A 24,035-nucleotide genomic window follows, 5' to 3' on the forward strand; every position below is an offset into this window, starting at 1 on the left:
CTATCGGCTTCTCCTGATTTAGACCAAATCACTGCTGACGCAGAAAGTTCTAGTAGTGATTCCGATTCTGTTGAAAGCATGTACCATTCTTATACTGAACCCAATAACTTTTCCAGTAGACTTGATGCAATGGCTGCAACTTTAAAGGCCGTTTTTGGCCTCTGCTACTCTCTAATGAAGGGGCAGAGAGACCGGACGTCAATAACAGCCATACTTGTGGATTTAATTATTTCGAATAGTGTGGCTTAAGGCCATAATGAAGTTACATTTGATTCTCCCTGTACTCTTCCTGGTGGATTGAGTAACGATATATCGTTATCACCTGAAGTGGAGGATGAAGTTATAGTTGTGTCCAACACAAATGAGAATTACAACATTGATTGCCACAGTAAGGAGGAAGGGCACTCTGTACTGGTGGTCAATGCCACCTATGGTAAGCAGAAAAAAACTATGATGCAAACGGAATAAGAAGTGGCACAGGAATAAGAAATAAAGTGTGCTTGGTAATCTGCAGCGTGCTGTGAAAATGCATAGAATTAATGTGGACTCATTAGAAGAGATGAACATGGATGGCATTGCCTGAGTCAGCTCGGCACGAAATTTGATCTGATTTCTATTGAGGATCAATTAATCTCTACCACAGTTAAACCCGTTTATGCAGTGCTTTTGAAAGGCCCCTTAGGTAAGTGGCTTAAGGCTAATCCCACTCGCTTTAATGGTAGTGCCTCTGTATGAGCTGGGGGGATTTCTGCAAACTCTGATGATAATCCCTCCCGGCCTTGCCTGCACTGTGGGCCTGTTGAAAATCCCCCTCCCTCGTCCCCAAAAGAGGGCTTTGGCGTCACGAGTAAGCCTTCTTGCGACAGAGACTGTTTTTCGCACAAAGAGAAAAGTGGCTACTGAACACAGTGTTGTGAGTTTGACCCATCCTTCATCAAATAATTATATTTGGGGAAATCAGTAAAGATCATTGAAATATTTACCACAGCGGTTAGTCCATTCTAGAATTGCAGGAGGGTACTGGAATTATGACATCTTGCCCCACAACTGAGATCAATAACCACCGCAGATATCGAGACCGTTTAGTTGCCTGATCTATATATCGTTGATAAATGGGCTATAACTCAGTTCATCTCACTAATAATGGTACAATTGGTAATTTGTCATTCGGCTGCACTTTTAAGGCTTTGATCTTGTTGTTTGCAAGGACTACTTTTAGGAAATTAGTGGGGCTGGGACTTCGATGGAAAAGTTAGGGGGACTATGAAATGTAGAAAGTGTCACTGCTGAGAGACCTTAGTCACAACTTGAAGGATTTACAAGCTGACGAAACGTATCAATGGATTGTGGAGCCGATGAGGGTGAACTCTGATTGAACACTCCAGGATAATGATGTCTACTGTTTTCTTTCCTGGAATACAAGAGGCCACCGGTCCTTCTTGGGTATTGAGGGACGTGCTATTATAGCCACCTGTGAGGTTTTTGCATTCCAGGAAACATGGCTTTGTGACAATTGTATTATTGATGGTTTTAATATTGTGTGCAGACATGCTATGCTTGCGGAGAAAGGTAGACCCTCTGGTGGGCTATGTGGGCTGATGGGTTGTGTATGGGGGTTAAGTCACATATAAAGCGCTGTGAGCATAACAAGTTTGGGATACTCCCTTAAGTATTGTGTGTGATCCTTACTGGTTGGGGCTCTCTCCTGAGAGAAACACTATTAATCAGCATATATGACCCACCTCAGATTTTGTTCCACCGTAATGGTGATGTACTGGTGGCAGGTGATTTTAATTCATATTGTAGCCTTGCATCTGATGATTTTTTGGCACAACAGGTGGAGAAAGCTCTTCTTTCTGATATGGTGAAAATTATTGAGAGAGACTATACATCATCCCAGATTGCAAATGGAGTGAAATGGCTTCAACTGCTCGGGGGATTTGAGTTGAACTATTTAAATCCCACTTTGTAGGCGGAGTGGCTTTAATTGGGATACTTGGTACAACGGTATATCATCTTCTTGCATTGGTCAATCTTTGTGGGACCCTGTTTAAGAAAATTAGAAAAGCAGTTTGCACTGGTACAAACGCATCTTAGTGATCATGTTGTTTTAAAGCTCTCTCTTGTAATCAAGAACTACAAAAATACCCAAGGTGCATATGAAAATTTGAATTATCAGGGCCATAGGGTAATATTGTCTGAGCTTAATATTACTTGCTTTGATCATCTGTTTTTGGATTGCCCATTGTTTACTTCAGAGCTGTGTTTGCAGGATCATGGTAAGATATATACTCTGCTGAATTGCATTTTGCAAGAGTTTATGAACTGTAAAGCCTACCTATTGGATGGGAAGAAGCATAGTGATGCTTATGACACGATTATGCACAAAATAAAAAAACATATGCAGTGTACTTTATGCCAGATAAATAGATCTTCATCTTTAAGCTTGAGAGATAAACTAAGATTTACCACCCTGCATTGTACAAGATATAAGAATTGTATTAGAGCCTACATGTGGGTAATGCAAATTGGCGCTTGTTTTTTGGCATGTTTAAGACAGATGACTGTAAAAGAGTTTGGTAAATATAGAGGCAGCAGCTTTCGCAAGATGGAATTAATGATATTAATCCCATTTCAGGGCACACTTGAGAGACTCGCAGAGAAATATGTTGGACTAGAGTGGCAGCAGCACGATATTTCACCCCTTTGTCTTAAGCAAGATGGGATATTCTTAGAGTATGAAGACATCCTGAATATCATTAGGAATCTTATGGCCACCAGAGCCCCCGGCCCTAATGACATTGACAACATTGTCATCAGCATAATCCTGAGAGATGGACCTTGCTATTTTACAGGATGTATTTTTCCAAATGGAGGGGAGGAGTTAACCCCAATAGTTGGAAGAAATCTATACTAGTTCACGTATTCAAAAAGGGCATTGTAACATAACTACCGCCTGCTGGCGATGATTGATTCTAGCTGTACATTATTATTACATAGAATAAACGGTTGGATTCGGTGGTCCTTGATTGCACTCCAGTTGGTCTACAAGGTACTTTGGATGCATTATATAATGATGCTGTCATGAATGACATAAGAATTAATTTGCATAAGACTAAGGTCATGTCATATGTAGAAAATCTCAGTCTAAGCCTGCTTACAATTGGAAAATAAATGGAGTCTCCTTAGAAGTAGTTGACTCTTATCTTTATTTTGGTATGCGCATTAAAAACCTCCCTATTAAATCACATTATGAAACAGCGCTAATTGGGAGAGCCAAGCAAAAATGGAATTTGATCAAAGGCTATATGGCGAGGAAAGGGGGTCATCATATTGAAGGTTATCTCCAGGTACATATTCTAGGTGTGATACCTAAGCATCCTCTATGGACTAGAAGTCTTAACTGAAAAACATGTATTGTGGTTAGTGCAACTGGAGGTTAAATTGTGGATGGTAATATTAAGAATACCTCCTTCAGTCCCTATGGAATCCATACATTGTGAACTTGGGCTTACCTCGCTGCTTACATTGTGGAAAATTCAGAGTTGTAAATTGTTCGGACTATGTTTTCCCTTTCCTGGCAGCCATTTCATTTGACTTTTTTTGACACTGACTTTGACAGAAGGGTTTCGGAACAGAAAAAAATGCTATTAGTACCCCGGTCTAACGGGCAAGGGTACTAATGGCTATAAGCCCCTCGACGGCGGGCCAATATTGCCCATGGTAATGCCCCAGGCATTAGGGGCATTACCTGGGGCGGTATTGACCCGCTGTCTTGTGGCTTATTGCCACAGTAATGAAGGCTCACAGATGGCATACTTGGGTTCAGAGCCACACTTTTCTTTGGATGGTCTGTAGCCCATATCCAACCCTGTTACATCTGTGTGTGCGTGCGTTTGTGCATGTGTGTGTGTATATTGTTGTGTGTGTGTGTAAATATTGACTGAAAAAAATGTAGTTAAGGTGCAATTAAATTGCCCAAATTTGTTTGTTTGTTTTGTTTATTTTATTTATATAGCGCACCAGACCCAGGAGTAAAAGGGCGCTTATAGACAAATTACAGAAGGCACAGTATATGTAGAATTTACAGTTATACAATCTGTGGAGGTAATATACAATATATACAGTCAGAGTAATTAGGGTAAACAATTGAAACATTTGAATAGCATGTACAGTGTATACAGTATGCGTGGTCTTAGTCGGGCTGAGGATAAGTTTATTGTTTGTCCAGTAGCCAACCAATGACTAGCTTCCTGAACATATGGAATGAGGGGGCAGACTTGATGTTCAGCGGTAGGGAGTTCCAAAGTTGAGGGGCGTGGACCGAGAAGCTTGAACCACCAGCTCTTTTGGAGGAGAATCTGGGCACCATGAGGCAGAGAGTGTTGCGGATCTGGTAATTCTGGTGTTAGGTTTCAAGGAGAGTTTGTTGGTAAGATAAGGGGGGGCAAGGTGGTTTAAGGCTTTGTATGTGAGACAAAGAGTTTTTAAGTCGATTTTTTGTTGAATGGAGAGCCATTTGCAGGAGATTCTGATGGGGGAGATGTGCTCTCTCCTAGGGATGTTTAATGCTGCATGCAGCACGTTGTTTTGGATAACTTGGAGTTTATTAATTATGGCTTGGTTAGCCCCTAGGTAAAGGCTGTTACAGTAGTCAAGCTTAGATTGTATAAGCGCTCTCGCCAATGTGAGGTAGCTATTCGTGGATAGAAAAGGTCTGCAAGCTCTGATTAGTTTCCCGGTGTAGGCGGTAGTAGAGGCAGTCATGTTGACGTGTTTGGAGAGGTTGGTGTTGGCGTCAAGATAGAAGCCTAAGATGTTGACGTGTTTGGCAACGGGGATAGTGTTGCCATCAATGGTGATGTTGGAATAAGCAGGGCTAAGTTTCTGTAGATTATTAGGAGAGCCGACCAGGAGAAGTTCCGTCTTATCATCATTCAGGCAGAGGCCATGTGTGGCTATCCATGCCTGAATGATGGAGAAAATTTCGTTGATCCTGGTGACGTCAGCCAGGTAGTTGCCAGAGATGGTGAGGAGTATCTGGGTGTCGTCTGCATAGTTAGTGTAGGTGACACCCAGATGGTCCAGTTTGTCAAAGAGGGGTTTTGTAAAAATATTGTAAAGGGTGGGGGAGACACAAGATCCTTGTGGGACGCCACAGGTGATGGGGATGGGGTCTGCTGCAGCTGCCAGTGAAAAGATTCTCATAGTTCTATTGGCTAGGAAAGATTGCATCCAGCTGACAGCTGAAGGTGAGAAATGGGCGGCAGATGAGAGGTGGTTGCATAGTATTTTATGATCGACCAGGTTTAACGCAAGAAAACCCTTCAAATTCAGCAGATGTGCTAAGTCATGACCAGCTTAATTCAGCGCGCTCCCGTTGATGTACCCCTTAGTACTATGTCCCCCATAATGCCACTGTCTATGTCATTGTAAATCCCTTCTCTCATAATATGTATGTGCTCATGAGCTTTGCAACGTGAAAGCTCCGAGTTAAGCTGATCATGTCAAATAAAAATGTCATAGTATCCACAAGTGCCAACACGTGTTTTGAGCATTGCTCTTCCTCAGGGCTGATGTTCTTAATGGAGTATCCAATAATGGTTATCTTAAGCTTCATTTATATAAGGGTTTTATCTTGCGAATGACGAGTATAAATGTTCAAATAATCATTATCTTTCTTTACATTCCATAGTAATACTCTGTCTACTGTGACGAGTATGAGTGTTTCAATAATGATTTTTTGGCCCCCACCTGGGTCTCCCATTTTCCCTGTTACCTGTTGCATTCAGGGGTAATGTCACCGGGTCTGTGGTTAGGCTGACACCTTCAATCCTGTTTATCAAAATGGTTTCATGTGGCTTATTGGTTACTATTTTTGTCAGTCAGCTGTCCACTCAAAATCTCCGGCTTCTAGCTTGCAGGTGGCTTCATGTAGTGCAGAGCAGTATCAGTGTTATTTTCCGGACCCCTGGTCTAACCACATTTCCGTTGTGGTCACTGCACCACTCAGTTTCACTTCAGCATATGAATACCTTGTTTTGGGTTTTTGGTGCAGCATTTCCCCCTTTCTCGATCGTAGGACGTCCTCGTATGTCCACAAGCAACTTTGTATCTCGCTGACCTCTAGTGATGCTGGAAATGCATTGGAGGGACAGGGCCCTTGTCCTGTAGTCCTTTTTCATGTGTGTTCTGAATTATTTTCTGCCCAGGAGTCCATGTGGGACACCTGGCAGTGCAGCTCTTCCTATTTTTGGTTTGATGTACAGACCCTTGGGATACCTCTATGGCACCCCTGGGTGGGGGTACAACCCAGTGCCCCTAGTGTATGTTTTTGGGAACCTCTGTGTGGCCCACAGAGCAGGGTATGGGCTGGTGGCAGCTCCATGCTGAATTTGACAGGTGCTCTGAGTATCCTCCATTTTGGGGATACCCAGGTCCTGCCATTGGAATCAGTTGATTGATTCCTGATAGGAAACAAGATGGCCCTTGTGGCCTCTTGCCTTCTATTGCTTGTTACCTTGTTTACCCAAAATCCTGGAAAGCCCTGACTCTGTCTTTTCCCTTTGACTGGCTGTTGGGTGGAAGTTCCATATATGGTATTGTGGGGAAGTCCAGGCCAGACTGGCTGGAGCCTTCCCAGTGACTGTATGTTGTGGGTACACCCTGTGGGTGGTACCTGGGTGAATGGAGTGTATGACCAAATGCACTTCTTGTTGTTGATGTCTAGTTTCTGTTATGGGACACAAAGACTGAGACAGCCCTACCCGAAACTGGTATGAATGCAGTGTGTAGTGCTGAATGGCTGGGTATTTGTCCCAATACACATTCCTTGTTGTGAGTGTCTGAGAGGGAGGAGAATGGCCTGAATGCACTGAATGCCTGATTGGCTGACTGACTGCTGAATGCCCTTCTGAGTTATTGGTTGCCTAAATGTAACACAGCAGAATGAATGAGAGACAGAACAGTACATTTGGGGTTCTCTCATAGCTAGAAATCGTTCAGAAGCTGAAGTTGAAACTGACATCAAAACTGAAGCCCAGCTGAAAGAAGACGACTTGCTGCTGTATTTGCTTCGACCCGATCCGAAAGCTGTCGAGTTCATTGAGGACTGATCCAAGAGAGGACCTATCGAGGCGACCTCTTCCCGAGCTCCGAGGGTCCATCGAGCACCACTAACCTTCGCCGAAGCTCCATGGAAGTCAGACCCTCGACAGGCTGCCGACCGGAGATGGGGACCGCCGAGGAGAATGAAGAGAAGCGCCAGCGATTCCGTCCACCATCGTCGAACAGGATTCGCAGGTTTGCTATAGCCACTGGAGGCCCGTCGAAGCCGTATTGCCCAGAAGCATGGACTGATTGACGCTGTGCCGCTAACGACTCGGGCCGCAACTCTCCATTCATTAAGACATTCGAATCGAAGGAATATCTCGACAGCACCGTCGACTGCTTTGTCTCGCCAGAGAAAGTCGAGGCCGTCAACGAGCCTAGGAGAATCTGCCGGTGGATTTCCCGCTACCCGAAGACCGCAGAGACGACGGACGAGTCGACGCCCTTGCTGGCCTAAAGTTCTTCATAGACTCTTTGCGGTAACGAACCGGTGTCGTTGAGGTGCCCTCACACCTCGTCTTTGCAGGTCGTCCCCGACTCATAGTCAACGAGCACCGCCAGGATCGAAGCCGCCCTCGACACCATTGAACTTCTCATCGATGATCATCAATGCCAAGTTTACTCTCTTCGAGGCCCATCGACGATCCGTGGCTCCTGCCTGAAAGGGAGTCACTCAAGAAGGGCCCATCGATGCCTCCTTGAGGAACTCTGCTATTCCAGGTAGATTGGGGTGGTAGAAACATTTTAGATGGAAATAGGCCTCATTGAACAATATATGGACTGGGCTTTTAGTATATCTTTATTTGACAGGTTGCCCAGGTGGGGGGATCCTCACACAGAACTGTGTCTAGTGGTAGGGGCCAGTATTCTGCCTATTGTTATAACCAACTGCTTTTCCTCCTATGTCTATTGTTGGTTCTCTTTATTAATTGATTTGTGTGACATTTGACCAGAGTATAGTTGATGCACTTTTATGAAATCTGATAATAATTGTGGTACCACTTAGAACTGTACATACTTGCCATTGTAGATTAACTGAGCACAAAGTGAGTTATTATGATTGTGTATATAACCTTGAACCTTAATTATATAAAGACTGTGTTTTCACTAATACAGTGTGTGGCCATTCCTTTGTGGGTGCTTGGAGACTACACTGTACCTAAGAACCAGCCTGCATCACCTCCTGAGAGCTAGGCCTTGATTGCTCGCCCACGTTTGACCAAATAGAGAATCTTGGCTGGGGTCCTCTGTGCCTCTCCTCTGCCAGATAGAGAGCAGGAGTACAGACACCCCCCTCCAGTCTTTACACTGGTGGCAGCGGTGGGATGCTTATGGTTTTAAGAATCAGTGTGTAACCTTGCCACTTACAAAATATCTACGCTTTGTTAAATTGAAGTTTAGTTGTCTACAAGATAACTACATTACAAGCAATGGAATCTATTGCGAATGCTAAATTGACTCGGATGAGCTTAGAGGCTCTCCAGAGTGCTTGTGAAGCCAGGGATTTGGACTTTGAGGATACGTCTAGGGCTGAGCTGATAGCTGCTCTGGTGGACTACCAGACTGATTGTGAAGCTCTTGAAGGGGGCGGGAGGGATGTAACCAATGAGGGCCCTACCCCTGGGGGTGTTGTTGAATCTGATTTTGGGATCGTCACCACTCCTGCTGCCTCTGTTCTGACCTCCAGCAATGTTTCTTCAGGGAATGCCTTGGAAATTGAGTTATTATGGATGAAATTGGCCTTTGAATACCGAAAGTTGGAAATTGAAGCTGAACTTAAGAAAGAGGAGTTGGCACAGCAAGCAGCAAGTGGAACTCAAGAATATGGATCTTGAAGTTAAAGACAAGGACACTGAATGTCAGAAAATCCAGCTAGAGAAAGCTAGAGTGGAGACTTCAGCGAAACCAGTTGAGAGTGTCAGGTCCCCAGCCACCATGTTTATGGAAGATTTGGTTGGTGTGTATGCGGAGGGTTCTGATATCCTCCAATGGATTGAAGCGTTTGAGATGGCTTGTGGAATCCATGATGTTGATAAAAGAGATTGGGCTAAGTGTTTGTTAAGCAGAGTGCCTTAGACTGGGTATGACTGTATCCTGAAACTGAGTGTGGAAGAAAGGGGTCAGTATGAGTGCATGAAGTCTGCTTTGATTGCCAAGTTTGGCAAGACACCTCCCCAATACCTTAAAAGGTTCAGGGAATTTAAGAAATGAGAGAATGTGTCTTGGGTTGACTGGGTGAGTGCGGCGCACATGAACATGATGGGGTGGATTGATGGTTACAAAGTGAAAACGTTTGTTGAATTGTCTCACCTTTTGTTTTTTGAGCATTTTTCTGAAGCCTGTTCACCAGAGCTGCGTCAGTATGTTACTGACCAGAACATTTTGGATCCCTTTAAGCTGGTGAGGCTGGTTGACAAGTGGGTGTCCCACCTGGTGTCCCCTAAGGACTCCAGTGGGAAGGACAAGGTCAAAGAAAAGGGGACCTCTCAAAAGGCTGAGGAGTCCCAAAAGCAATCAAAGTCGAGTAAACCAAAACCTTCCTCTCCAAAGACCCAAACATCTAGTGGGGATAAGTCCTATGTGGGTGGGAGTAAGAGTAGTGGTCCATCTGCTGCAAAGCAGGCTCCCAGTGGTTGCAGTACCGTACCCTGCACTCCTGGTACTTGTTTGGAATGTAGGGCTCTGGCTCACAAGAAAGGTGACCCCAAGTGTAGAGTCCAGGCTGTCAGCCTGACCTACCCTAATCCCATTCCTGACTTGGAGGCCACTGTCCTCCCCTCCTCTACAGGGATCACATTCGGTGGTCCTGTAGAGATTTCCTTAGTGTCCCTTGGAGCCTTGGACCAGTACACAGAAGTACTGGTGACAATCCCACAGAACACCCGCAGGTTTTTGAGAAGTGTCCTCTTGAATGACCAGCCTTCTTCTGGTTTGACAGATACTGGGGCGAGCATGAAAGTGTGGACAGGACCCTGCTCAAGCCAGAGGACTATGTAGGTGCTCCTCTGAGTACCACCAGGTTAGCTGGTGGGCCTCCCAAATTATCGCATATAGCCTTAGTCACACTCATGATTGGAGACAAGTCAGCAAAGCTTCCTGTCCTGGTTCAGGACAATGTCTCTGCTAACTTTCTGTTAGGTAATGATCTAGTAGAGTTGGGGTTGATCTTGGATGGTCGGGGTTGATCTTGGATGGTCTCCCCATGACTGCTGTTGCAGTCACTAGGTCACAGATGACACAGGGTCAGGCTGTGAGTCAGGTACCTGAGCCAAAGGTGAGGCCTAAGGCAAGAAGACGGAAGAACAAGAAGGCCACCTCTGTGAAGGGGGGCTCCTTCTCTTCCTGTTGTTACTACAGCACCCATTGGGATCCATGCTCCGGACGGGCTGGGTCCTTCGGAGAACCCAAACTCAGCTCCTGAGGGAGAAGAGGCATAAGACCCTCCTGTGGGAGAGGTGCTCAACCTGGAGGACCACCCCGACCTTCAGTGCCTACTGGCTGAAGGGGGACCCTCCTGGGCGGTCTTCTTTAAGGGCCAGAGAGAGTGCCAATCTCTGGAGGGTCTGAGAAAACAGGCCCTGTCCCTGGCACAAGGAGAAGTGCCTAGGATATTCCAGATCTATTGGGAGGATGAGCTCCTTGCTAGTGAACCCACTACGCCTGAACCTGGTGCCCTCAAGATATTGGTGGTACCCCAGGTTTAACAGCCCTTCCTACTCCAGTAGGCGCCTGCGGCGTTTTGGCTGGTCATCTTGGGACCAAGAAGACTAAGCAGAGGCTCTCTGCGAATTTCTACTGGCCCCGGATGGGAGTAGAAGTGGAGTCCCACTGCAGGACCTGCCCAACTTGCCAGTTGTCTGGCAAGACTGGAGGCAGTGTCATTGCCCCACTGCAGCCGTTGCCAGTGGTTGGCACGCCATTTGAGAGGGTGGGATTCGACATTGTCTGTCCCCTAGACCATCCCACTTCAGGTGGACATCGGTTCATCCTTGTCTTGGTTGATCATGCCACCAGGTACCCTGAGGCTATACCCCTTCGGACTGTTACTGCCAAGGTGGTTGCCAGGGCTCTCCTGGGCATTTTCACCCGTGTTGGATTCCCTAAGGCAGTTGTCTCTGACAGAGGATCCAACTTGATGTCTAGTTACATGAAAACCATGTGGAACGAGTGCAGGGTAACCTACAAGTTCTCCACCTCTTACCATCTCCAGACCAATGGTCTGGTTGAGAGATTTAACAAAACTCTGAAGGGCATGCTAGGTGATTTGGAAGAGCCCCTAAGGAGGAAATGGGATCTCCCTGCCATGCCTGCTGTTCGCTTACAGAGAGGTACCTCAAGAGAGTGTTGGTTTCAGCCCCTTTGAATTACTCTTTGGCCATCCAGTGAGGGGGCCCCTTGCCTTGATCAGAGAAGGTGTGGAAGCCACCCCTCCAGGTCCTGCCAAGTAAGTGGGGGACTATGTGTTAGGCCTCAGATGGAGGATGGCACAGATGATGGGTCAAGCAACACAAATCTCAAGGCAAGCCAGAAATTGAACACATACTGGCATAACCTTAATGCCTCGCAAGTGGATTGGACTGCGGGACAGGAAATCCTTGTGGTGGAGCCTACTAAGCCTCGAGCTTTGGCAGATAAGTGGACTGGACCTTTCAGGATTATCTACAAGCTGGCCGAAGTCAATTATCTGGTTGACATGGGAGTCCTTGGGGTAGCCCCTCAAGTATTCCATGTTAACAGGCTCAAGCCTTTTCATAGGCGAGCCGAAGTCTCATGTCTCTTGCAGACTTCAGAGCAAGAAGAGGATGAGAGAGAGCCCCTTCCTGATTTGCTGCATAGTAAGCCTCAGGATGGCTCAATGGAGGGAGTGCATCTCTCTCCAGATCTGATGACAGATCAGCAGAGGGCCTGCAGGGCTTTGCTCCGACAGTATGCCTCTCTGTTCTCACTAGCACCAGGCATTACACTGTGGTATAGGCACGAAATTGACACTGGTGACAGTGTGCCTGTCAAAAGCAGGTGCTACCGTATGTCAGATATAGTTAAGAACAACATCCAGGCTGAGGTCGCCAAGATGTTGGATCTGGGTGTTATTGAACCCTCAACCAGTCCGTGGTCCAGTCCCATGGTCCTTGTCCCCAAGGCAAGTTTCCAGGTAGGTATTAAGGATTGGAGGTACTGTGTGGACTACAGAGGAGTCAATGCCGTCACCAAAACTGACGAGCGCTCATTGCCCAGGGCTGATGAGCTTGTGGACACCATAGGTGCTGCCAAATTTGTGAGCACCTTTGACCTTACCTCAGGCTATTGGCAAATAGCTCTGACAGAATATGCCAAGGAAAAGACTGCATTTTCAACACCGGAGGGGCTCTACTAGTTTAGAGTCATGCCTTTTGGGTTGAAAAATGCACCTGCCACTTTCCAACGTTAAGTCAATCATGCTCTCAGTGGGCTGGAGGCCTTTTGTGTGGCCTACTTGGACGACAACGCCGTCTACAGTTCCACTTGGGCGGAGAATATTACTCACTCGGATAAAGTGTTGCAGGCCTTGAAAAGGGCTAACCTCACTATCAAGGCCACCAAGTGCTAGATAGCTCAGGGGAAAGTCACATATCTTGGACATGAGGTAGGAGGGGGTCAAATCCAACCTCTCCCCAGTAAGGTACAGGATGTACATGACTAGTAGACTCCCACTACTCAACCTCAGGTGAGAGCCTTTTTGGGCCTCACTGGGTACTTTCGCAATTTCATGGAGGACTATGGAACCATAGCTGCACCTCTGACAGCTCTGACTTCACCCAAATTACCAAGGAAGGTTAATTGGACCGAAGACTGTCAGAGGGCCTTTGATGGCTTGAAAGAAAGTCTGTGTAGGGCACCTGTGTTGTGTGCGCCTGACTACAGCAAACTCTTTATCGTCCAGACGGATGCCTGCAACACCGAAATTGGAGCTGGCTTGTCCCAGTTAGATGACAAAGGGAGGGAACATCTGATCATATTCATCAGGAGACAACTCAAAGGTAGAGAACTTAGGTGGGCTACTGTTGAAAAGGAACGTTTCAGCATAATTTGGAGCCTTAGGCGTTTTAGGCCCTAGCTTACGAGTCTACCTTTAAGGTCCAAACAGCCCCTGAGTGGCTTATGCAGATGAAGGGTGAGAACCTGAAACTGCTCAGGTGATCCATTAGCCTGCAAGGGCTAGACTTTACTATTGAGCATAGACCAGGGAAAAGTCATGATAATGCAGATGGCCTTTCCAGAAGGTATGTTGACCGCCTGCATGATGGTGTCTATCCCATGGGAGATTAGGCACCCTAACCTCAGTCTGGAGGGGGCGATTGTGATGCTGGAAATGCATTGGAGGGACAGTCCTGTAGTCCTTTTTCATATGTGTTCTGCATTATTTTCTACCCAGGAGTCCATGTCGAACTCCTGTCAATGCAGCTCGTCCTATTTTTGGTTTGGTGTTCAGACCCTTGGGATACCCCTATGGCACCCCAGGGTGGCGATACAACCCTGTGCCCATGGTGTATGTTTTTGGGCACCTGTGTGTGGCCCACATAGCAGGGTATGGGCTGGTGGCAGCTCCATGCTGAATTTGACAGGGGCTCTGAGTATCCTCCATTTTGGGGATACCCAGGCCCTGTCATTGGGATCAGTTTATTCTTGATAGGAAACAAGATGGCCCCTGTGGCCTCTTGCATTCTATTGCCTGTTACCTTGTTTTCCCAAAGTCTCGGGAAGCCCTGACTCTGTCTCTTCCCCCTGACTGGCTGTTGGGTGTAAGTTCCATATATGCCATTGTGGGGAAGTCTAGGCCAGACTGGCTGGAGCCTTCCCAGTGACTGTATGTTGTGGGTACAGCCTGTGGGTCGGACCTGGGTGAATGGAGTGTGTGACCAATATGCACTTCTTGTTGTGGATGTCTAGTTTCTGGTATGTGACACAACGACTGAGACAGCACTGCCCGAAACTGGTATGACTGCATGCCTGATTGCCTGACTGACTGCTGAATGCCCTTCTGAGTGATTGGTTCCCTGGGTGTGACCTTGCAGAATGAATGAGGGACAGAACAGTATATCTGGGGCCTCTCACTGCTAGAAATCGTTCAGAAGCTGAAGTTGAAACTGACATCGAAACTGACGCCGCTCAAGAGCTGAAGTTGATACTTGAAGCTTATCCTTGAAGCCCAGCTGAAAGAAGAAGACTTGCTGCTGCATTTGCTTCAACCCGATCAAAAAGCTGTTGAGTTCATGGAGGACTAATCCGAGAGAGGACCTATCCAGGCAACCTCTTCCCGAGCTCTAAGGGTCCATCGAGCACGGCTAACCTTCGCCAAAGCTCCCTGGAAGTTAGACCCTTGACAGGCTGCCGACCGGAGACGGGGAGCGCCGAGGAGAACGAAGAGAAGCACCAGACATTCCATCCACCGTCGTCGACCAGGGATCGCAGGTGTGGTATAATCACTGGAGAACCATCGAAGCCGTGTTGCCCAGATGCAGGGACCAATTGACGCTGTGCCGCCAACGTCTCGGGCCGCAACGCTCCATTGATTAAGTCATTCGAATCAAAGGAATCTGTCGACGGCACCGTCGTCCGATTTGTCCCGCCGGACAAAGTCGAGGCCGTCAAAGTGCCGAGGAGAATCCGCCAGTGGGTTTCTCGCCACCCAAAGACCGCATAGATGACGGACGACTCAGCACCCTTGCTGTGCCAACGTTCTTCATAGACTCTTTGCGGTAACAAACAAGTGTTGTCGAGGTGCCCCGCATGCCTTGTCTTTGCAGGATGTCTCCGACTCATCGTCGACGAGCACTGCCAGGATCGAAGCCGGCCTCAACACCATCGAACTTCTCATCGAGGATCATCAACGCCAAGTTCACTCTCTTCGAGGCCCATCGACGATCCTGCCTGAAAGGGAGTCACTCAAGAAGGATCCATTGACGCCTCCTTGAGGAACTCTGCTATTCCAGGTAGATTGGGGTAGTAGAAACATTTTAGAAGGAAATAAGACTCATTGAACAAAATATGGACTGGGCTTGTAGTATATATTTATTTTACAGGTTGCCCAGGTGAGGGGATCTTCACATAGAACTGTGTCTAGTGGTAGGGGCCAGTATACTACCTATTCTTCTAATCAACTGCTTTTCCTCCTATGTTTATTGTTGGTTCTCTTTATTAATTGATTTGTGTGACATTTAACCAGAGTATAGTTGATGCACGTTAATGAAATCTGATAATAATTGTGGTACAATTTAGAACTGAACATACTTGCCATTGTAGATTAACTGAGCACAAAGTGAGTTATTGTGTTTGTGTATATAACCTTGAGCCTTTATATAAGGACTGTGTTTTCACAGATACACTGTGTGGACATTCCTTTGTGGGTGCTTGGGGAGTACAATGTACTTAAGAACCAGCCTGCATCACCTCCTGAGAGCCAGGCCTTGATTGCTCACCCACGTTTGACCAAATAGAGAATCTTGGCTGGGGTCCTCTGTGCCTCTCCTCTGCCATATAGAGAGCAGGAGTACAGACATCCCCTCCAGTTTTTACACTGGTGGCAGCGGTGGGATGCTTATGGTTTTAAGAATCAGTGTGTAACCTTGCCACTTACAAAATCTCTGGATATCTGACGCTTTTCATAAAGTTCTCAATTTCTTATCCCATTTTGGGTTTGACTTTTTTTTCGCTCTCCAGTTTCTCTTTCTTCAGATATCTCTCTTCTGAGTCTGATTGTGTTTTATACTGAATGTCCTGAGTTTGGAATTCACTTCCTCTATTATCTTTACATGATCGAGTATGAGTACCCTAATTATGAGTCTCGATCACTTCTTTCAGGATTAATGTTTTATCTCGATTATGACAAGTACAAACATTACAATAATGATTCTCTTTAGCTTCATTTAATATCCAGGTTTTATCTTGTTTATGACGAGTATGAATGTTCAAATAATCATTCTCTTTTATTTCATTCCATAGTATTACTTTGTCTACTGCAACGATTATGACTGTTCCAATAATGATTTGTTGCCTGTTTCTGGGTCTCCTGTTTACCCCGTTACCAGTTGCATCCAGGGGCAACGTCAATGGGTCTATGGTTAGGCTGACATCTTCTCTTATGTTCGTCATGCGGCTTTGTGGTTCCTTTCTATTCAATCTGCAGTCCACTCACACTCTCCGGCTTCTCACTTGCCGGTAGCTTCACGTTGTTCAGAGCGGTATCAGTATTATTTTCCAGACTCCTTGCCCATCCCACTTCCGTTGTGGTCACGCCACCACTTGGTTTCTCTTCAGCGTGCTGATACCTTGTGCCGGTATTCTTTTCTTTCCCTTCTCAGGTTCCCTCACGTCGGGTCTTTGGTTCAGTGTTTCCGTCTTTCTCGATCATAGGATGCTGCGCATCCTCTCTCATATGCTCACAAGCCAACAAGAAACTGTGTATCTTGCAGGCTTCTTCGCTCTCGGCCCAGCCTCCGTCCCTTCCTTTTATGAAACAGTTGTGGGGTTTTCCATGTAGAATCTCCTTTTCCGTCTTCTCCGTTTGTGTTGTATTCTCCATTCCTCCATGGATCTTCTTCATCTCAGTAAAAAGGGGTTTATCTTTTAAAGGAGTGTTTAAAGCCTCTGGACAACAGTAACACATTTTGGTGGTTTCTTCTGATTTTTCTTTCGTGGAAGTGATTGAAGATGTATTACTAGAAGCTTTCTTAGGGAGTTGCTCATTGGAACTGGATTCCTTGGCCCCAAAGGGGGGAGTCTCTCCCGGTGAGGTCCCACTTGCCTCAAGCCCTAGGGATGGTGTTGCAGAGCAGGCCCACACACCTAACCTCAAAGGATGCCTCCCCCATGGGGAGAAGGGACGAATTCCAGATATTCGTCACAGTGGCCATGGCTGACAGTACATGTCTTATAGGCTGTGGCATGGTGGAGTGAATAGTAGGACAAAGGGGTGGCATGTTTAAACAATACTTTATTTAGAAACATAGAAAAAGAACCTCCCTATCCGTATCTCTAAAAGGTTATCCCTACCTGAACAAATATCAACTCATGTGTTCTTCATCAGGATGTTTGCCCAAATGAAAAGGATCCGTCCTCTGTCCAAAAAACCTACTCCAACCCTACCACTAAGCTACAAAAGTGTTTGGGGTCCAAAGGAAAATAATACCAGGAGAATTACTCCCTTCTCCTGGTGAACTGGTTCAGTCTTTATCTCTTTTCCAATAATCTTTTGCGCTAGCTTCTAATTCAACAAAGAGAACATGGTCAGGAGAATGACTCCCTTCTCCTGACCCACCTTGGACAGCCTTAAGGGCTATCTTGGGATAGTCTTTGGCAATAGTCCTCAAAAGTGTCTCTTCGGTTCTTCCAAGTAGCTCCTGAAAATGTGCTTTATAGTTTCAGTGATTCTTCCCTGTTGTATGCCTTTCTGAAGGTTGCCTCCTGACAATTCTTGTTGACTAATATTCCCTTTAATCCTAATTGGATTATCACGTGACGAGGGAGACTACTTTTAAATCTCTGGTTATCACCACTCTTATGAAGGAGATTACTCCAGAGGCTCTCTTGATTCTTGGTTCTCTCGGTATCACTACTGTGATGATGGAGACTACTCCTGCTTCATCCTTGTGGTTCCGCAAAGACTTAGGCCACATGGCTCCGGGCTAGTTGCCGGACCACACAGTCCCTCTCCCAGAGGTCACGCCACCGCTGGCTTCTATTCCACTCGTTTACAGGTCAGGAGCTTGGGTTCCCATATAATCCTCCGTCAACCACTCCTGGATATCCCCACTGATCAGCTTTCTTACAGCTTCGTGTTCCCAGGTTCGAACTTCCTGGGCTTGGCTGGCTTCACGCCGGCTGCTCTCCCTCTTTCCCAGTCCTTCCTCGCTCTCTTTCTTGTGGCTGAGCCCTCCCCAGCATAAGGTTAAAGTCCTTCTTTACTGTTGTTGAAGTACTATTTATGCCTCCTTGTGGCCAACTCTTCTCAGTATTATGATAAGTCAACCTGGTATGATTCTGCAGGTTTCTTTGGCTCTTCTTCGTCTTGGTGATATTACTTCATGAGTCAAAGACTGAAGAGACATTACCATAACAAACCGTAGTTTTAGGAATTTCTGCAGGGACTTGGTCTCAAGGGAAAAGGGTTTAGGGAGTTGCTTCGTGGAACGGGAGTCATTATCCCCATGAGGGGAATCTCTCCCTGTGATGTCCTGTATTCCACCACCCATAGGGGTACTACTGTGTAGCTGCTTCACCTCCCTAGCCTTAGAAGGAAGGGCTCCATTCTGGGGAGATGTCACGAGTTCCAGTGAATCGCCAGTAACCGGGTGCCAGGTACTTTGGCCGTGCCCACGGTACATTTTAAAATATTGCTAGGGGCCATGGCTAGAGGCCACGGCCTTTGGCCTTGTACACTCAGCATGTTCCCCAATATGTTTCGTTTGGACCCAATAGATAGCCACTGCTGCTATTTATGTCTTTCGGGCTCACTAGCCCTTCAGCCCTGCCCACTGTCCATTTTAAAACACTATCGGGCAGCTAGCTATGGGGGTTCCTGGAGTGTCGGAAGCAGCCTGCTAGGTGCGGCTAGACGCTCTATGACATGCTCTTTGTCAGTGTTGGGTTCTTTCCTCTAACATTTCCAACTGTGCTACTAGTGTAACTCTGTGCAGGGCAGCCTTCGAATGAAGCAGTACAAGCTGGGCAAGTTTTTTCACTCTGTTCTGCTCTGTGTTGTTTTTCAGGGTGATGTATGTGCCTCCCATTTTATATGCAATAACCGATTTGTATTGTGCCTAATTTTCCCTCATTTTGTGACCATAGGTCGTCGCACTGAGCTCAGGTTTTTATTTGCCGCATAAAAGCTGCTTGTGTGGCTATTGTCAGCAAATACGTTAATTTTAAATACTCTGATGCAAGGCCAAGCTTTCTGGAAGCACTATTTGTAACTGTTGCTGCCCAGCCAGGCGGTTCTGGGGTTGTTAGTCAAACTGATTCTACCATATGTGGCTCCTTGCCTACTGTCTCACTCACGTCATCGATTGACAGCACCGCAGATCCTACACAGAGCCTCTTCCGATTGCCCATTGTACTAACCCCGCTGCATCCCTTAGTTGGACGCCACACGTTAGGTTGTTGCTTTTGAACTGGTTCATCTTTTCCGCATAAAACAAATGATATATAGCTTACCAATGTTCCCAGCAATGTAACTCTGGGTGATGTTACTGAGGATGTCACTAATGATGTTATTAAAGATAGTGATTTAGATTCCATCTGTCATGACCTACACGCGGGTGTTGGTGTTGTGTAATAACCTCTGTTCATCTCTCATCCGTCGGAACAGTCAAATTATGGACCTGGTAAGCGCATCTAATGGTGTTCATGTAGCCACAGGTTCTGATGTCATGATTGACACAATTTCTAATGATGCTGCTAGTAGTGCCCCATCTTCACTTGGCGCCCACCATGTAATTTGCCCAATGGTTTCCTCCTCTGTGGCATGTGCTACTGAGAGTGGATCCATTAAAGCTTCACTCCTAAATACTTGGTCACTAAATATATATACAATTGATGTTTGTGACTATTGTTTAATAGTTCTCCAGCATGGGGGTCTTGCATGGATTCAGATGCTCATGAATATTCCCTGTCGTTAGGCTGGGAATCCTCAGTAACAAGAAAGCAGTTTAGCTTTAAACTTAAAACTGCTTGTCTCCTCTATAGCCTATCAGTGTCGTTTGGCTCATACTGCCCCCAGCCAATGACACTCGTACTCCCAAGCTCACCCAAGGTGGCCATCTTCAGATTTTACTGCATGCTTCTAGTGTTGGGAGTCCTCGTGCTTCGCTCCTCCAAAATCATAGAGTTTTTGCTATTTTTCCTTTTTTTTCCAGAAGATATCTTCCATCTATTCATTGTCTACCATCATGTGGTAACTATCAACAGCTGGGGTCCTTTATCGACGAAGATCTTCCATCAATCGTTGCATCTTCAACCCGTGACGCCAACAGACTCAGGCTTGGACCTACATCTGAGCACCTCAAACATGGCTGATGCTGCGAAGAAGAGCCTCTTCAGGACCTGTGAGAGCTGAGGCCTGAAGAAAATCTTCGTAGAGGACCGGCAACCTCAAGTGCCTTTATTGTCTTCACCCTGACCAAAACGCGAAAGGATGCAACATCTGCCAATCCTTCTCACTCATCGAAGACCAAGAGAGATCGCCACGAAGGTTGGTGACATGGGAATTCAGGGAAAGTGAGTCTTCCTTCAGCGACGAAAAATTTGTCAACAACTATCCTCTTCACAACAACTAGCTTGGCCAGAGTCTTTCTGCCTCCGACCGTGACCAAGTCTATGGCAGCAGTGCCTATTTCTACTCTGTAGGCTCCTGTATTGGCCTCCTTCCCAAAGGATTCAGATCAGGTGAGAGCCCTGCTGCCTGCTCTGAATTTTCTTCCCAGCCCTACTAAGGCTGTTCCTTTGGCTCCTTTGGGATCCCCAGTAGTGGCTCATCACCTCATATCTACACATGTTATGAAGAGTATTTGCCTCAAGATTTTTATTCAGACAAAGAAGGGGGCCAGGTACAGCTGCCTCAGGAGGGATCATGGTCCAATGAGCCCTACCAGCCGTGTAGTCCTCAAAGGGTCTTGAGCCCAGCTCCTGCTCCAGCTGCACCACCTGCACCTGCACCAAGGGAAATGTCCCTGGACATTTTAACCACCTTGGATATGTTGGTGGCAGAGATTCAGCAGCGGCTGCCTGCTGCTCTTGTGCCTGGTCCGACCAGGAGCCCTCCAAGGCTTCCTTAACATTAGCCGGCACCGCCCCATAAGGGCGCCTGTTACCCCTGGGCCAGTGCTAGCCCCTCTAGCGGAGAACTCGGTTGACATGAACACTGGCACAGACATCGACAATGCCGGTACTCAGACGGATGAGTATGACTACTACGTTCCTGCAGATGGGGAACCCCCAGATGTCAGCAAGCCTACCAGGGCTTCACCCGGGATAAGATTAGCTCCTTCCACTCCATTATCCCGAAGGCAGCCAAGCCCTTCAATCTTGTGCCAGAAGAGAAGATAGAAGGCTTCTTTTGGCAACTGTCAGAGTCCGCAGAAAAGACCATCATGTTGGTCCCGTTGTTGGACATTTGAGAAGATGGACTGGCAGTCATGAAGGCTCCAAATATCATACTATCGAAGTGTGACAGGCTGGAGAAGAAGTACCAGGTCCCAGATTCGGCCACTAGGTGTCTCAGGTCTCAGCCTTCTCCGTTTTCAGTGGGGTCGGCCGCTGCCATGAAGAGGTTGTCAAACCTCTCACTGTCGTCCACGGTGTCTCCTGACCAGGAAGGCAAGAAGATTGATATGGCTGTCAAGTAGATCATTAACACGTCAGCCTCCATCAAGGTCTCCAACGTCCTCGCCATCCAGTTTAGGTACAACAGGGAGCTGTGGCACAATGGCGGGCCCATCCTGGTCTTCCTCTGTGATGACAAGAAGGTCTGAAGCCTTGGCCTTATTCCAGGAAGGAGAGGTGGCTTTAAGCCACACCATAATGGTCGCGCCCGACATAATGGACTCAAGGTTCTGCCAGATGGGGAATGGTGTGGGTCTTCGATGCCAAGGTTGGCTAAAGGCCATGAATTTCTGCACAGACATGCAGACCAAGGATGTAGACGTGTTATTTGATGGGGACAACCTGTATAGGAAGTCAGTGGATGACACTCTCCAGGTAATCAGGACCGACATGGAGACAGTGCGCTCTCCTGGGATCCTGCAACAGAGAAGGTTGTCCTTTTGTTCCCAGAAGGGAAGAGTCTCCAGGTCCTCCAAAGGATACACTACCCCCTTTCATCAGCCCTCCCGCTCCACTACCCAGGAGGCCTTACAGGGTTGCTCCCAGGCCTACGGCAGTGGAGACCAATGTCCTTGTTGTTCGCCACCCAGGACACAGATGCCCAAGCAGGCCTGAACCGGCCAAGGACCAACCCCCTCTTTCGCACCCCATTGGGAGGCTGGCTATCAGTGGCAAAAGATCTCCATGGACAAATGGGTGCTGGACGTTCTTTAGGACAGGTTACCCCAACTTCCTCCTGTCCCATGTTAAGAACTCCACATAGGCCAGCTGCTACAGTCCCATGTTAAGAACTCCACATAGGCCAGCTGCTACAGGGGGTTCAGGGCCTGTTACGAAAAGGGCCAATAGAACCGGTCCCTCAGTGCCTCTGGGGCTCTGGAGTGTACACCAGTTACTTTCTTGTAACGAAAAAGTCGGGAGGGTGGCGACCAATCCTAGACTTGCAACGCCTGAACAAGAACAAGTACAAGAACAAGTAACAAGGAACTAAAGTCCCAAAAATTCAGGATGGTCACGTTGCAGCACATGCTGGACCAGGTGGAGGAAGGGGATTTTCTGGTAACTCTCGACCTGGAGGATGCATACTTCCACATCCCTATATTTATCGCAAACACCGGAGGTTGCTGCATTTTGTCGTCCAGGGGGCAGCATTACCAATTCAAGGCCCTTCCTTTCGGCCTGAAATCGGCTCTGAGGGTATTCACCAAATGCTTGGCCCTGTTAGCAGAGCATCTACACTGCGAGGGAATCCACGTCTACCCTTACCTGGACGATTGCCTCATCTGGGCCCGCTTCCACGCACTGGCAACCCAACACACAGCGGAGGTCATATACCTTCTGACTTCGCTCGGATTCTCCATCAATTATCCGAAGTCCTGCGTGGTGCCATCTCAGAATGCACTGTTACTGGGTGCCAGGCTTAACACACTCTCGTGTCTGGCAACCCCCTCAGAGGAGAGGGTAAAAGCCATCCTAGGGAAGGTTCAGCAGCTGTCCACACCAACCATCAAATCCCTGTTAGGCATGATGTCCTCCTCCATCCCTCTGGTTCCCTTTTACAGGCTCCAAATGCTACCCCTACAGGAATTCCTGGATGCCAGGTGGCAGCAGGTCTCGGGCACATGGACGGTGAAGATCGTCCTCAATCGGGCATTCCGTCTAGCTCTTCAAGGGTGGTCGGTATGGACACCTCATTCAGGAAGCCCCCTTCCAGATCCCTCCATACCAGGCTATGGTCACTACTGACTCCTCTATAGAGGGTTGGAGGGCTCACAGGACAATCTCACGCCAGAGGCCTCTGACTTCTGGGGGAGAAGGACTTACACATCCTGGAACTACAGGCAGTCCTCTGGGCCATCAAGTAATTCCAGCCTCAGTCACAGGGGGAAGTGGTGCAGATCTTCACGGACAACACCATCAGCATGTTTTACATCAGGAAACATGGCGGGACGTGCTACCCCACTCTCTCACGGGAAGCCCAGTCACTGTGGTGCTGGGCCATTCTTCTCCCCCGCTCTCTCCCGGGAAGCCCAGTCCCTGTGGTGCTGGCCCATTCTTCAGGACATGTTCAGGATAACTACCCATCAACTCCCAGGTATATGCCACTTTGGGTTTCCATTTCACATCATTAACTACTAAAGCTTAGCTCTCTTGTAACAGATGTTACTCGGAACCCCTGGTGGAGTGCATTCCAGTAATTAATGGCTACCCATCTATAATTCTGTATGTAATGGGAGCAAGTCTTCTTCCATTTCAAATCATACAATGCTCTGATAACTAATCTTGTGTGATTTGTGTTCTAGCCAGGACTTGAATATATGTATGTAAATTCTCCAATTTCGATTTGGCAAGTGGTTTCTCGTCTCTAAATTACTTAAAAGACCATTCCCTGTGGCACCTTATTCTAAAGTATATTCAGTTGGCAAAAATGTATTTTCTCTCACAAAAAAGCATCATTCAACTTGCATTCTTCTGGATGACTTCTTCAGAACAGTATTTAATACGTGTTGCCCCATGTTGTCTGCATTTACAACCAGTAAAGAAGTGTGAGCAGTAGCCAAACAGTTTGC

At 47.1% G+C, this 24,035-nt stretch overlaps 1 protein-coding gene across 12 annotated transcripts in view; it reads left to right on the plus strand.

The window, feature by feature from the left end:
• The window catches only part of PMS1 (PMS1 homolog 1, mismatch repair system component), a 2,204,114-nt gene that overhangs the window by 2,130,706 nt on the left and 49,373 nt on the right, over positions 1-24,035 (plus strand). The gene's annotated exons all lie outside the window — the stretch shown is intronic.

Source organism: Ambystoma mexicanum, chromosome 9 (assembly GCF_040938575.1).
Source record: "Ambystoma mexicanum isolate Mex_15411 chromosome 9, UKY_AmexF1_1, whole genome shotgun sequence".
Classification (NCBI taxonomy): Eukaryota; Metazoa; Chordata; class Amphibia; order Caudata; family Ambystomatidae; genus Ambystoma; species Ambystoma mexicanum.